Source organism: Amblyraja radiata, chromosome 20 (genome assembly GCF_010909765.2).
Source record: "Amblyraja radiata isolate CabotCenter1 chromosome 20, sAmbRad1.1.pri, whole genome shotgun sequence".
NCBI classification, from domain to species: domain Eukaryota; kingdom Metazoa; phylum Chordata; class Chondrichthyes; order Rajiformes; family Rajidae; genus Amblyraja; species Amblyraja radiata.
In genome coordinates this window covers 40,757,543-40,771,554 of record NC_045975.1, presented here as the reverse complement: position 1 = coordinate 40,771,554, position 14,012 = coordinate 40,757,543, and the positions used below count along the sequence as shown (strand labels likewise).

The window sequence follows — 14,012 nt, the reverse complement described above, 5'->3', positions numbered from 1 at the left end:
CCTGACCCGCTGAGTTACTCCAGCACTTAGTGTGAAAATGCATTTGCTTCCTATTCTGGGAAGATAACTCATTATTTATATAGAAAATGTCTTGCATATAACATCCTTAAAAATGTAACTGTTTAAAGTGCGAAGAAGTGCATATGGAGGGATATTGATCACATGCAGGCAGAGGCATTGCTTCTACACCTCAACATTTGTTTTCCTTAAATAGAAGCCCAAATTTCCTGGAATTTGATGGTATTTCCTGAAATTTTCAAAACTGCTTCCTGCGTGCTATTTGTTGTTGGGTTTTTTTCGCGGGAACACGTTAACAACACAAAGAAGAACAAGGCAAAACAGATCTATGTAACTACACCGTAGCTGCCTGCTTCTGTTACTTGCTTGCAGAGTGTTATGCAAGGCAGCTTTCCTTGCCTCCAACACCTTTTGTTGTCTTCGTTTTTACAACCTGCTCTCATGTGTCTCAGAATCTGCTCTCTCCCTCCCTCCCTCCCTCCCTCTCTCCCTCCCTCTTTCTCTCCCTCCCTCCTTCCCCCTTTCCCTCCCTCTCTCTTCCTCCCCTCTCTCTCCCTTCCTTTTTCCCCTCCCTCTTTCTCTCGCTCCCCCTCTCTCTCTCTCGCCTTCTCTCCCTCCCTCCTCCCTCTCTCCCTCCTTCTCCCTCTCTCCTACTCTCATTCCCCTCTCCCTCCTTTCCCCAGGGGCGGATTTAGAAGAAGTGAGGCCCTAAGCTGTTCCACGTGAGGTCCCTCCCAATCCCCCACCCCCACAACTAGAGGAAGATGGTCATACCAATTTTCAGCCGAGCGTGGCCAATGAGATAAGGCGCTGGAAAGCTGCACTTTTATTTTTTTTATTTTTTTTTAATTAATTTTTTTTATTTTTTATTGCCACTGCTAACGTCGAGTTATTGGCTTAAACACTATTATTCTGAAATGGAGAGCAAGGAAAATTACAGAAGGGTTGTTTAGAGACTACAGTGCATTGTGACAGCATATGTAAGAAAGGCCTATGACAGTGTCAAAAATATTATACACCTTGCAGGGTGTAAAGATGTGTTATCGACACACTGTGACTTTACTTCTTTTATTCATACTGTGGCATTACAGAGAGCACTGGGAGGTTGTAATTATACTTGTGATATGGGGAGTGGTTAGTAGTGATGAGGTAACTATATTAAGGGTCACATGCATATATCATCTACATCCTTCCCCTTGGAAATGAAAGACAAACAAAGTAGTGACAGGGTGACCACGTCTCATGCGCTAGAAATGGTTAAGCAAAATCGCCATAGCGGACAGGCGGCTTGACAACACGTCCCGACCGGGTTCGCATCTCGCCATCTTCCCTCCCTGCAGGAACAAGTGGAGGCAGTACGGCAACAGGTGCAGACGGCCGAACTGGAACAGGGGAGCCGGGAGGGGACGGAGAAGACAAGGGCAGAAGGGCAGGAGGGGATGCGGGGCTCGCAGTGGACTGCGCGCGGGCAGGCGAGGGAGGGAGAACCGGAGGAGGATCGGATGGATAGAGCTGTGAGGGTAGAGACCGTGGCATGCGAGGAGCGACGGGCCGAGCATCGCCTGGAAGCTGAAACTTCAGCAGGGGAGCAAAAGGATCTGCGGGTGGTGGTCGCGGCTCATTGACGAGCTGCAGATGTTGGCGGGACCGGCGGTAGATGGTTCCTGCATGGTCGACGAGATAGGACCGAGGCGACCCAGCAGAGGGGACTACGGTAGCGAGCCGGGAGTGACCGGTGGGGGTCTGAATGCGAACAACCTGACTGGGGTAAAGGCGCGGCAGGGGGCGGCAGGACTTGTCATGGGAGCGTTTCTGAACATCGCACTTAAAGGCAATGCGCTCCTGAACAGCAGCGGGCTTGAGGACAGAGGGGATGAGTGAGCGCTGGGCCACCGGGATCGGAGGTCTGGTAGTGCAAGACATGAGCCGCTGAGCAGGGGAGCCCATGGCAGGGTCACGGGATATGTTGCGAAGGTTGAGGAGGGCTAGAAAGAAGTCAGAGTTGGACAAACGACATTGTTCCAGTAAGTTCTTTGCACTGCAAACGGCGCGCTCGGCCAGACCGTTGCTTTGCGGGTACTCAGGGCTGCTGGTGAAGTGGCGGAAGTTCCAGCTGGTTGCGAAAGCCCGAAACTCGGAGCTAGTGAACTGGCTGCTGTTGTCCGACTGCAGGCTGGCCGGTGTGCCAAAGGTAGAGAAATGGCGGCGCAGCTTATCGACAATGGCCGAAGAGGTGAGGGAATGCAGCTGGTCGACCTCGAACCAGTTGGACTAGGAGTCGACAAGTACCAGGAAGTGTTTGCCTCGCCACTCGAAAATGTCAGTGGCAACCGCCATCCTGGGCAGTTCAGGTGCAGGCTGCTGCAGAAGCGGCTGTCGTTGCTGGTGGGGGGCGAGGCTGTTGCAGGTGGAACACGAGGAGACCCTCTCCCAGATGTATTGAGCCATACCAGGCCAGCAGAACTGGCTTTGGGCGTGAGACAAGGTGGCTTCGGCCCCAGGATGACCGTTATGAGCGGCCTGAAAATAGTGGTCGTGCAGAGCAGCAGGCACTACTACCTTGTGTCCTTTCACAACCACGCCGTCGTGGAGTACGAGCTCATCACGGACCAGGAAGTAGGGCACGGCACCAGCCGGCAGAGCGGAACGACGGTCGGGCCAGCCCCGCTGGATGATGGCAGCAAGCTGTTGCAGGGCAGGATCATCGGCAGTGTGCTCGACCAGGGACTTCATCTGCTGTGAAGGGACAATATTGACATTGAGCACCATCAGGTCAGACATTTCATAGGGGTGGCGATCGGTGGATGTTAGCGGGGCGCGGGATAGCGTGTCGGCCACGAACATGTCTTTGCCTTTTCGGAAAACGACGTTGAAAGTGAAACGCTGGAGCTGCAGCACATGCGCTGCAGTCGGGATGAGGCAACATGGATCGACTTGTTGAGGATGGTGACAAGTGGCTGGTGATCTGTTTCAATGGTGAAGGTGTTGCATAGTATATAGTCCTTGAATTTGGAGCAGGCAAACACCACGGCCAGTAGCTCCTTCTCGATCTGTGGAGACCCACTTGGTGGGTTCGCTGACCGCCTTTAGGATGCCCATTTTTACCATGCTGTGCAGCGTCGATTCTACTTTGTCCTTCATGGCGAAGGAGACACGGTGTGGCGCACGGACCACTGGCTCAAACTTGCGGTCGACGACAATCTTGTAGTTGTAGGGCAGCTTGCCCAGCTCATCATCAAAGCGGTCAGGATATTCAGTCAACGGGTCCATTAGGGCTTGCACCTTGTGGATATCACGGCGGAAGGAGACCAGGCCCAGGTCCTGGCATGCTTGGATGCCCAACAGGGTTATGCAGTTGGAATCGAGAAGATAGAAAGTGAGGGGCCGAGAGGTGTTCAGTATCTTGCAGCGCAGAGTTGCCTTTCCCACAGGAACAAGAACCCCTCCCCCATATGCATGCAAAGTGGAGCGATCAGAAGTAACTTGCTCATTAGTCCTTATCATTTTGAAGAGGTTTGTTGACATAACATTCGCAACAGCTCTGGTATCTAACTTAGCGGTGAAGGTCGAGTTGTTCACAGTTACACGAACTGAAGGGCCCGTTATCACTGCAGGTGCATCCAACACAGAAAAAATACTGGTCTCCCCCTGAGAGGACCCAGATTCAGATACAGGGAATTCGTTGAGATGGTACTGGGAACCGAGCTCGCTATCAGTTTGCTCCAAGTTGTTTAACATACGCCTTGGAGCAGCAGGAGGCTTCCCACGGGAACGACAGGCAGCAGAAAAATGGTTTAGTTTCTTGCAGTAATTGCACGTCTTGCCCAAAGCAGGGCATACATTGTACTGATGAGTGGCAAAGTTACAATTGGGGCACCTTTGCTGGGTACGTCCGGTGCAGTGCCGGACCTCGGGGGTCGTGGCGGGGTAGGGTTCTGCCGAGGGCGGGTAACGCTGGCAAAGTTAATGTCCTGATCAGCCGGTGACACTGCCGAAGTGACGGCTTCGGCTAAACGGCAGGCATGCATAGCCTCGTTAAAAGACAGGTCGGGCTTGCGCAAAAGTTCAGCCCTGAGCTTTTCATCGCGGAGACCGTAAACCAGAAGGTCCCTGGTCAGCTCCTTGGGGGTCAGCGTGTCAAGGCGGCACCGTCTGGTCAGGTGTCGCAGCGCAGCAACATAGTTCTCAGCAGATTCACCAGGGTGCTGACGCCACCCGAACAGTTTGAAACGTTCTAAAATGCAATTAGTCGGAATGTCGCAAATAGCGGTAAACGTAGCCAATAAACATACCGGGTCCCGAACAGATTCACCCGCAGCGTAGACGAAGAAGTCTGACTGAGCCAGGGCATCGGGACCAGCCAGGTTAAGTAGTAAAGAAGCTTGGACGGCTGGAGTAGCGGCAGGATGAGCGATTGTGACATAGTGGTCGAAGTCACGTCTAAAGACATCCCATCGATGGGCAATGTCCGCATCGAAAACGAGCACGTCGGGTTTGCAGCAAGAAGTGGCCATAACGAGGAAAAAAGAGGGGGTAACAGAAAACTGGGGCAAAATTAAACAAACAACCGATAAACATGAGGCGCAAGGGTAAGAGGTTTGACACCATGTAAAGATGTGTTGTCGACACACTGTGACTTTACTTCTTTTATTCATACTGTGGCATTACAGAGAGCACTAGCTGTACGTGGTCTGTCACGGAAACTAGAGAGCGATATGTGGGTGGGGAGGTTGTAATTATACTTGAGATATGGGGAGTGGTTAGTAGTGATGAGGTGACTATATTAAGGGTCACATGCATATATCATCTACACAGGGATCTCACTTAATTTTTCTTCTTTGGTGTCAGCTGGGCAACCTAGGCAGCTTTTGAAGTTGCCAAATGACAGTTTAGGTGGCCATTTAAGACGGCTTGCATTACGCGTGCAATAATGTGCTTGGACTAAGTGCGTAGTTACCAGTCGGAATTATGCTCAATGAAACATTCACATATTATTTCTGCTTCAAATAAAGTCACAAACTAAACATATTCACCAATCAAGACATGATATATCCCACAATAATAATAATAATAATGGATGGGATTTTTATAGCGCCTTTCTAATACTCAAGGCGCTTTACATCGCATTATTCATTCACTCCTCAGTCACACTCGGTGGTGGTAAGCTACTTCTGTAGCCACAGCTGCACTGGGGCAGACTGACGGAAGCGTGGCTGCCAATCTGCGCCTACGGCCCCTCCGACCACCACCAATTACTCACACACATTCACACACAGGCAAAGGTGGGTGAAGTGTCTTGCCCAAGGACACAACGACAGTATGCACTCCAAGCGGGATTCGAACCAGCTGCCTTCCGGTTGCCAGCCGAACACTTAGCCCATTGTGCCATCCGACATGCAGCAACATTTTAATACAGTATCTCAACTTTTTACACATTGTAATGAATGAAATTACTATTATTTCTTTACCCTTCCAAACAAAAATGTGGTTGGATTATTCAGCGTATGATCAACTTTGGTGAGACCAAGCGCAGGCTTGGCGATTGCTTCGCACAACACCTCCACTCAGTTCGCAATAACCAATCTGATCTCCCGGTGGCTCAACACTTCAACTCCCCTTCCCATTCTGAACTCGACCTTTCTGTCCTGGGCCTCCTCCATGGCCAGAGTGAGGCCCACCGTATATTGAAGGAGCAGCGCCTCATATTTGCTTGGGTAGTTTACACCCCAGCGGTATGAACATTGGCTTCTGTAATTTCAGGTAGTCCTTGCTTTCTCCCTCCTTCCCCTCCCAGTCTCAGTTCTTCCACAGCCTACTGTCTCTGCCTCTTCCTTTCTTGTGTCCTCCCACACCTAACATCTCTCTCTCACACACGCACGCACGCACGCATGCACGCACACACACATATATATATATTTATAGTTACTATATTAAGTGGGACCCGTTAGGTCCCAGCATCACACGGGAGGGCTGGTCACCCAACGCAATATTCCACCTCTCCACCAATTCCAATATTGCTGGCCAGTGGGGTGGGTGGGGGGGGGGGGGGGGGCTTTCTGTTGCACTAGTATGGGTGTTGTGGTCTGAAGGTACTGGTTTCCAGAGGGCTAGTATGGAGTAGTGGGTCGAATGAATTATTGGGCTGGCAGCTCAATCACTGAGGCCAGGCAGCTCAGTCACTGAGGCCTCGCAGTACAGTCACTCGGACTTGGCAGGCTGGCAGCTGAGAAACTGCCAGAAATTCTGTCCAAAACAGGTGACAGACTGTGAGAGAGAAGGGGGAGAGGGTGGACTGAATGGATTATTGGGCTGGCAGTTCAGTCACTTATGGCTGGTGGGCTGGCAGTTCACTTACTCATGGCTGGTGGGCTGGCAGTTCAATTACAGCTCGTGGGCTGGCAATGCAGTCACTCATGCCTGGTACGCTGGCAGTTCACTCAGTCACCCCTTCTCCCTTCACCCCCCCCCCCCCCACTCTGCTCCTTGCCATTCCCCTCCCCACCACACATTCAGTGCATCTCCCCACAACCTCCCCCCATGCACTCTTAGTGGCTCTCCCACAGAGCAGCCATTTCTGCCTATTAGGTTCCCATTGTGATGAAGAACACACAGGCATCAAAAGTGCAAAAAGGATTTATTAAAGTTTAAAATGTGAATGACTCTTAAAATATAAGAACAATTTAAATGTTAAAGATGACAATTATTAAGTTATTTCTTGTTATGTCTCTTGTTGTGTTCTGCTGCTCACTGCCTCTTGATGACTGTTTCCTGTTGATAAAAAGAGACAATTTTAATATAGAGAAATTCAGCGGTCAAATTTTAAGAAAGAAAATCTGAGAATTTATCTCAGAAGTCATCATTCAACGAAGCACACTTTTAATGACAACATTCTTGGTCGATGTTCCATCCTTCAGGAAAACTTTGACATTTCCCTTCATCTTTCCTCGGCTAAGAGCCACATATAGTTGTCCATGCTGAAATACCAGTTTGTCGAGGTAGATCAACACTTTCTGCATTGTTTGTCCTTGTGCTTTAGGGATCGTCATAGCAAAACTTGATTCAATGGGGAATAGCGTCAGTTGAAGGGGAATGTCTTCACCTTCTGTCAAAATGAGTGCTATCCTACGAATGAGAACAATGTCATCTTTGAAGGCTCCCATGTTGATTCTTGCAACGATCAGATTATTGTGTAGCTCTTCCACAACCATCCTCGTTCCATTGCATAGCTTTGGCTGTTCCAAGTTTCTCATTAATATGATTGGAGATCCTTTTTTCAACTCCAATTTGTGTGGTGGTAATCCAGAGAGCTCGAGTGAATCGAGGAATTCTGTTGGGAAGTGAGTATCATGAGTTCCGTCAGTGACAGCATTGAAAGAAAAGTACTCCTTAATGATTCCAGGGAAGCGCCTGATGCATGTAGAATTGATGCTTCTCATGGTATCGTTGTGAGGAACCAAGATACAATTGTTGGAGAATAATTCTGCAGGATTGTCAAATGTGGGATAGATGAAATCAATACAATCCTCCAGTGTTTCTGCTGATAGAAGCATGTCTTGTGGGATTTCAATTTCATAGTCTTCATTCTTTAAAATCTTGTCTTCTCCAACTTTCAACAAAAATTGAGAATAGTCACCTTCTCCCTCTGTCAATCACATATTTGTGTGCAATTGAAACTTGGTGAAAAGTCTCCACAAGTAGGATTTCTCGATGCAGGCATTTTCTCCATCAGCATCATTTCTCCTTTTCACCACAGCAAGTAGCTGTCAAAAATCGCCACAACAAACGATAAGAATGCTGCCAAAAGGCTTGGTGTTGCTGCAGACATTTTGAAGAGTTCTGTCCACCACTTCAAAGCTTTCTCGCCTAATTGGACATTGATCCCAAACAAAGACTTTCACTTGCCTCATGAAATGTGCCATCTTAGAGTTCTTCTCGATGTTTCAGAATGTATCCTCAGCCACTTGGATGGGTGTCTTGAATCAAGAATGTGCAGTTCTTCCACCAGGCATTAATGGAGCTGCTATCCCAGAGGATGCTACAGCAATAGCCACATCACCTTAACCTCTAACTTTGGAGAGGATCAAATTGGTGATAAATGTTTTTCCTGTTCTTCCTGGTGCATCAATGAAAAACATTCAAGGGAGATTCCTTTTCAAGGAGTTGCACACCTGGTCATACACTGCTCTCTGCTCATCATTCAGCAGAGGCTCATTCTGCTCAACAAACTGCTGTTGTTCATTTCTATCGTATTGCAATTCCTGCAGCAATTCTAGATTGTCACCATCAAGGTGCATCCTTCCATTTCTTGAGTGTGGCAAATTAAAGAATTCCATTGTTTTGTTGTAATTCTCAAGCTTGTCTTGAATATACAACAGAGCCTGATCATGATGCTTCTCTTCAATCACGATATTAGGATCATTCATTGTTATCTGTTCTCCTTCAAGATAATCTTCAGACATTGAATTTTTGAAGTGATCCCATAATTGTCGAGGATCGTTGATCTCAGTATTCTTAAGGAAAACAACAAACAAATCACACGCACACACGCACACACGCACACACGCACACACGCACACCCGCACACACGCACACCCGCACACACGCACACCCGCACACACGCACACCCGCACACACGCACACCCGCACACCCGCACACCCGCACACCCGCACACCCGCACACCCCCACACCCGCACACCCCCACACCCGCACACCCCCACCCCCACACCCACACACCCCCACACACACCCCCACACACACACACACACACACACACACACACACACACACACACACACACACACACACACACACACACACACACACACACACACACACACACACACACACACACACACTACTAAAATTCCAAGCAACTTCAGAACATGGTGAATATACAATGTGTAAAACGAATGTTTAAAGCCTCCTGTCAAGGCTCCTGCTGAAGCAAAAATGTGCTTTAAATAACATCCAAGAAACACACTCACCATAGACAGAGCAGTCAGCTCTCTTGAATTATTCAACGGCGCCTGCACTCAGCACCATCTTGACGTCACTCTCTCACTTCTTGCCACGAACCGAAAATGACGCACTCAGCGCCAGCATGCCACTAACCGGATCATCGGCGCCATCTTGCAACTAAGTGAAAATCACAGAATGAGCGCCAATTTTGAAATTAAACACAGTTCTGATCTAATAAAATGTTTATTCACGCTTTATCCATCCGATGGCAAGCAAGCCATTTAAAAGCCAAGCCAATAGGGCAAAAACACTTAGCAAGCTAACAAGGCACATTCGTTTGCTGAAAGCACTTTAAATAGCCAACTGGGCAAAAACACTTAGCAAGCCAACAAAATACATTCGTTTGCTGAAAGCACTTTAAAAAAGCCAATTGGGACAAAAACACTTAGCAAGCCAACAAATGACATTTGTTTGCTGAAAGCACTTTAAAAAGCCAATTAGGGCAAAAACACTTAGCAAGCCAACAAAAGACATTTGTTTGCTGAAAGCACTTCAAAGAGCCAATTGGAGCAAAAACACTTCGCAAGCCAACAAAAGACATTTGTTTGCTGAAAGCACTTTAAAAAGCCAATTAGGGCAAAAACACTTAGCAAGCCAACAAAAGACATTCATTTGCTGAAAGCAGTTTAAAAAGCCAATTAGGGCAAAAACACTTAGCAAGCCAACAAAAGACATTTGTTTGCTGAAAGCACTTTAAAAAGCCAATTAGGGCAAAAACACTTAGCAAGCCAACAAAAGACATTCGTTTGCTGAAAGCACTTCAAAGAGCCAATTGGAGCAAAAACACTTAGCAAGCCAACAAAAGACATTTGTTTGCTGAAAGCACTTTAAAAAACCAATTAGGGCAAAATCACTTAGCAAGCCAACAAAAGACATTCATTTGCTGAAAGCACTTTAAAAAGCCAACTAGGGAAAAAACACTTAGCAAGCCAACAAAAGACATTCGTTTGCTGAAAGCACTTTAAAAAGCCAAATGGGCAAAAAAACTTAGCAAGCCCACAAAACACATTTGCTGAAAACCCCATCCCGGGGACTCACTGTGGAGTAGTGTTTAGTGTTATTCGCAGCTCAGAGAGCTGTGACCCTCGCGCTTCCTCCGTCTGGCAGAGACTGAGTGAGGCACGATACTTCTGGGTTTTATAGTCCTTCCCCCCTGCCGCCAGCGGGAGCAGCAGAGAGAACGGTGAATTAAAAAAAACATTAATATATCTCTGATTTTACAGCCATAGGAAAAATCCTCCAGTCCAGTCTGGCAGAGGGGGGCTCTGAGCGAGGTGGCCAAAAATGACAGCCGTAGGTGGCGGCGTTCTCTCGGAAATCAAAGCACAGCGAGTCAAAAGCGGTCAGGATCTTACTTTTAGTAATATAGATTATAGTTATATATTCATTAATAAATATACACCATTTTGTTTTCTCGTTTATAACATTGTTTACAGTGTACTATGTTTACATATTCTATTGTGCTGCTGCAAGTAAGGATTTCATTGCTATAACTGGGACGTGAGGATAAAACTCTTGACTCTTGACTTACTCCGCTAATGTGTGGGATAGAACTAGTGTACGGGTGATTGGTGGTTGGCATGGGCCGAAGGGCCTGTTTCCATGCTGTATCTTTAAATTAAACTAAAAACACTAAAACCAGAGGGAGTTTAAAGAAGGGCCTCTACCCGAAACGTCACCCAATTTCTACTATCCAGAGTTGCTGGCTGCTCCATGGAGTTCCCCCGCACAATTAAAGCATGGAATAGTCTTCATCCTCCCATAGTTACCCAACCAGACGCAACTAAATTTAAGGTAGCTCCTTTTTCCCCAAGAACCATTTTTTGCTTAAGTCCAAGTCAAGAATCAAGAGACTTTTATTGTCATGTATCCCAGATAGGACAATTAAATTCTTGCTTGCTGCAGCACAACAGAATATGTAAACATAATACAATACAGGAGATAAAAGTTCAGTGTGTTTATATACCATAGACCATATATATACACAATAAATACACAGATAAAATGCAATAGGCTGTTATTGTTCAGCCCTCCATCACCTCCAGTTTAAATTCCATTTAGAATATTTTAGGAGGACCAGGAAACCAGAAGCAAGTGTTACTCCACTCCAACCCCAGGGTCAGGGAGTGATGCGTTGGTTTTCAGCGGTTGCGGCGATGCGGCAGCAATGGCGGCCAGATCTCCCACAATTCAAAGTGAGGGAGAAAGTGCCCAGCGCCGACCAGTTGCCGTGGCAGTGCGCATGTGCAGGGCGGCCGAAGATGTGCTGGCCGTGGTTGTGCGCATGTGTAGGGGGGGAGGATTTTCTGGCCGTAGCAGTGCAAGGCGGCCTGCCGTGCCAGCGGATGAGGAGCGAGTGGAGCACAGATACGGATGGCGGGCGGAGACGGAAAGTGACAGAGAGAGAGAGAGAGATAGAGAGGGGGGCCCGCCCAGAGTTGAACGGCAGTTGCCCTGCCTTGGCCGGAGGCCCCCTAGATTTCGAAGTCCTAGCCTTCAGCCTATGAAGCCTAGTGGTAAATCCGGCTCTGCGAGGCCCCCCTAGATCTTGAGGCCCCAGGCTTAAGACTATGAAGCCTATAGGGGGGTTGCACGGAAGGTCACTGGGTCATAGGGCTCGACGCACGGAGCCGCTAAATCCAACTGGAAGACATCCGTCACTTCCGGTATATGTTATTAATGCTAGGAACGCGTACTTTCCTACCTGTTAAAAACCGCCAAAATGTTGATTTGTTGCGCTGAAAAAAATTGTGGGAGTCGGGGTAAGTTTGCTCACTGCATCTCATCAAGGAAGGCATTATTTGTGTTTTTCTTGATTCCTTTGGTATCTAAAAATTCTCAGAAGTGATAGATCTGGCTGTAAATTTTTCTTTAGATGCATTTTCATTTTGATGTAAAAACCCACGAGAACCATGGGCGATTAAAAAAATTACAGCCAGATTTATCACTTCCGAAACTTTTTAGATGCCAAAGGAATCAAGAAAAAACACAAATAATGCCTTACTTGATGAAATGCAGTGAGCAAACGGCCAATGTTCGCCAAGCACTCTGGCTGTTGTTGTCCCTTCAGCTCTCGTTTCTATCTACCGTCATTTCTCCTCACTTTTGGAATTCTGAAGTAGGCTAAATGTCTCTCACGCTTATCCCGATTTCCATAATTATTTACAGCGCAAAAATTGACAATTTCAGCGGGTTTTAACGGGCCCGCTACGCTGGAAACAATGATAAGTGCCCTCCTGCAGTACCTCGTGTAATCCATTTGGAGTAGCGTAGCAACAGTACGGGTCATGGGTCGTGACCCGACTGCCATGAAACCTCCCTATACGTAAATCCTGCCCTGCTTCTCCATCTCTTCACCCCTCCCTCTCCTCTCTCTCCCTCTCAGCTCTTCGAATCGACCCACCGTTCTGTAACATCATGGCCAATCCCACTGGTAACTTTTCACCACTAGGCTTATCCAGAATTCTACCACTGCCTGAAAAATAATCAAAAACTCAACTTCCACTTAGAAAGAGAATTCCAAAGACTCATTGTTGTACGAGAATTTTCCCGAACAGTCTGTGACCCATAGCGCTGTGGCCATAGCGCTATTTTCCAAATAAATCCCTAAAATTTCCCGAAGACAACCAGAATTTCAAGAATTTCATGTAATTTCCTTTAAAGTGGAAATTCTGGGCAGATGAGATTAATGGCCCTGTCTCACGGTGCGAGTTGACCCACGAGTGACCCCGAGTGAAAGACTCCTGGTTGTGTATGAAATTCCAAGTTTATGATCAAGAGTTTAACCGAGTTCCCATGGGTATGACTAAGTTTGCCGTTTACTTGTCATTTCTGCAATGTTCCAAGTTCGTCTCCCGAGTTACTCTTGTACCAACAACATCTACCGACGTGTTGAAAAATCATCACATGGTAAAAATGACTTTGTTTTATTTAACTTTGTGTGGATTTCTTTTTTATTTTAGTGTAAGTAATTTCATTGCATCTGTCTTTTCTTTAAAAAGTGGTTATCATGCATCTGCTATCTGATGGTTAATCTCAAAACTTGCCATTGAGTGCTTTACATTGCCTCTTTTATTGCCTGAATTTAGGCTTGTGCTTAATTTCTCAGCTGAATGAGAGTATATACTGGAAATACTTATTTGTGCTTCATTTGTTGATTTGCATGTTTGAGAAGCCCTTTTATCAGACCACTGTGTTGTTTGCTGTGGTGCTCCTTTTCTCAATATGTGCAAAAAAGCATTTTTTATATTGAACAAGATGAATAAAGACTTTGTTTCACATTCACCGTGCTGTTTGTCTTATTTTCTGATCTACACAGCATATGAGGCACCTGAGTTATGCCCCTTTCCCACTTAAGAAATCTGAACGGAAACCTCTGGAGACTTTGCGTCCCACCCAAGGTTTCCGTGCGGTTTCCGGAGGTTGCAGGTGGTTGCCGGAGGTTGCAGGTAGTGGAAGCAGGTAGGGAGACTGACAAAAACCTCCGGGAACCGCACGGAAGCCTTGGGTGGAGCGCAAAGTCTCCAGAGGTTTCCGTTCAGGTTTCCTAAGTGGGACAGGGGCATTACTCTAACAAATGATTGTGAGAATCAAGATGTGCCACTTCATCAAATTTGTGTTGTATGATGAAAGGAATATTACATTCAAGTGTAACTTAGAGGAAAAATCACCTTTTTTTGACTCACCTTTTTTTTCTCTGTCCAGCTGCCGACTTCAGAGTGCCCACGAGTTAACACGGTAGACGCAAGAGTCACTAAGTTTAACTCACGTGCCACCAAGTTATTACAACGAGTTTAAATGTTTCAATTTTTAACTTCAACAGTAAATTTGACTTGTGGAAAACTTTTAACATGTTTGAAAATGTTCAAGAGTTATCAAGTTTCACGTGTACCTGCCGTTAGCGTCACGGGTCGCTAAATTGCGTCCACGAGTTCCGACGTTCCCGCTACGTTAATCGTAGTTGATTACCACAAGT

At 46.9% G+C, this 14,012-nt stretch overlaps 1 protein-coding gene and 1 long non-coding RNA gene across 3 annotated transcripts in view; one reads left to right on the top strand and one right to left on the bottom strand.

The window, feature by feature from the left end:
* The window catches only part of LOC116984335 (2-oxoglutarate-dependent dioxygenase htyE-like), a 37,832-nt gene that overhangs the window by 1,712 nt on the left and 22,108 nt on the right, over positions 1–14,012 (top strand). The window lies entirely within an intron of this gene.
* LOC116984336 lies at positions 6–13,970 on the bottom strand. The gene is made up of 3 exons (XR_004414991.1): positions 13,764–13,970; positions 8,241–8,243; positions 6–17 (listed from the first exon to the last, which is right to left on the bottom strand). It is a non-coding gene; the product is annotated as an uncharacterized LOC116984336 (long non-coding RNA).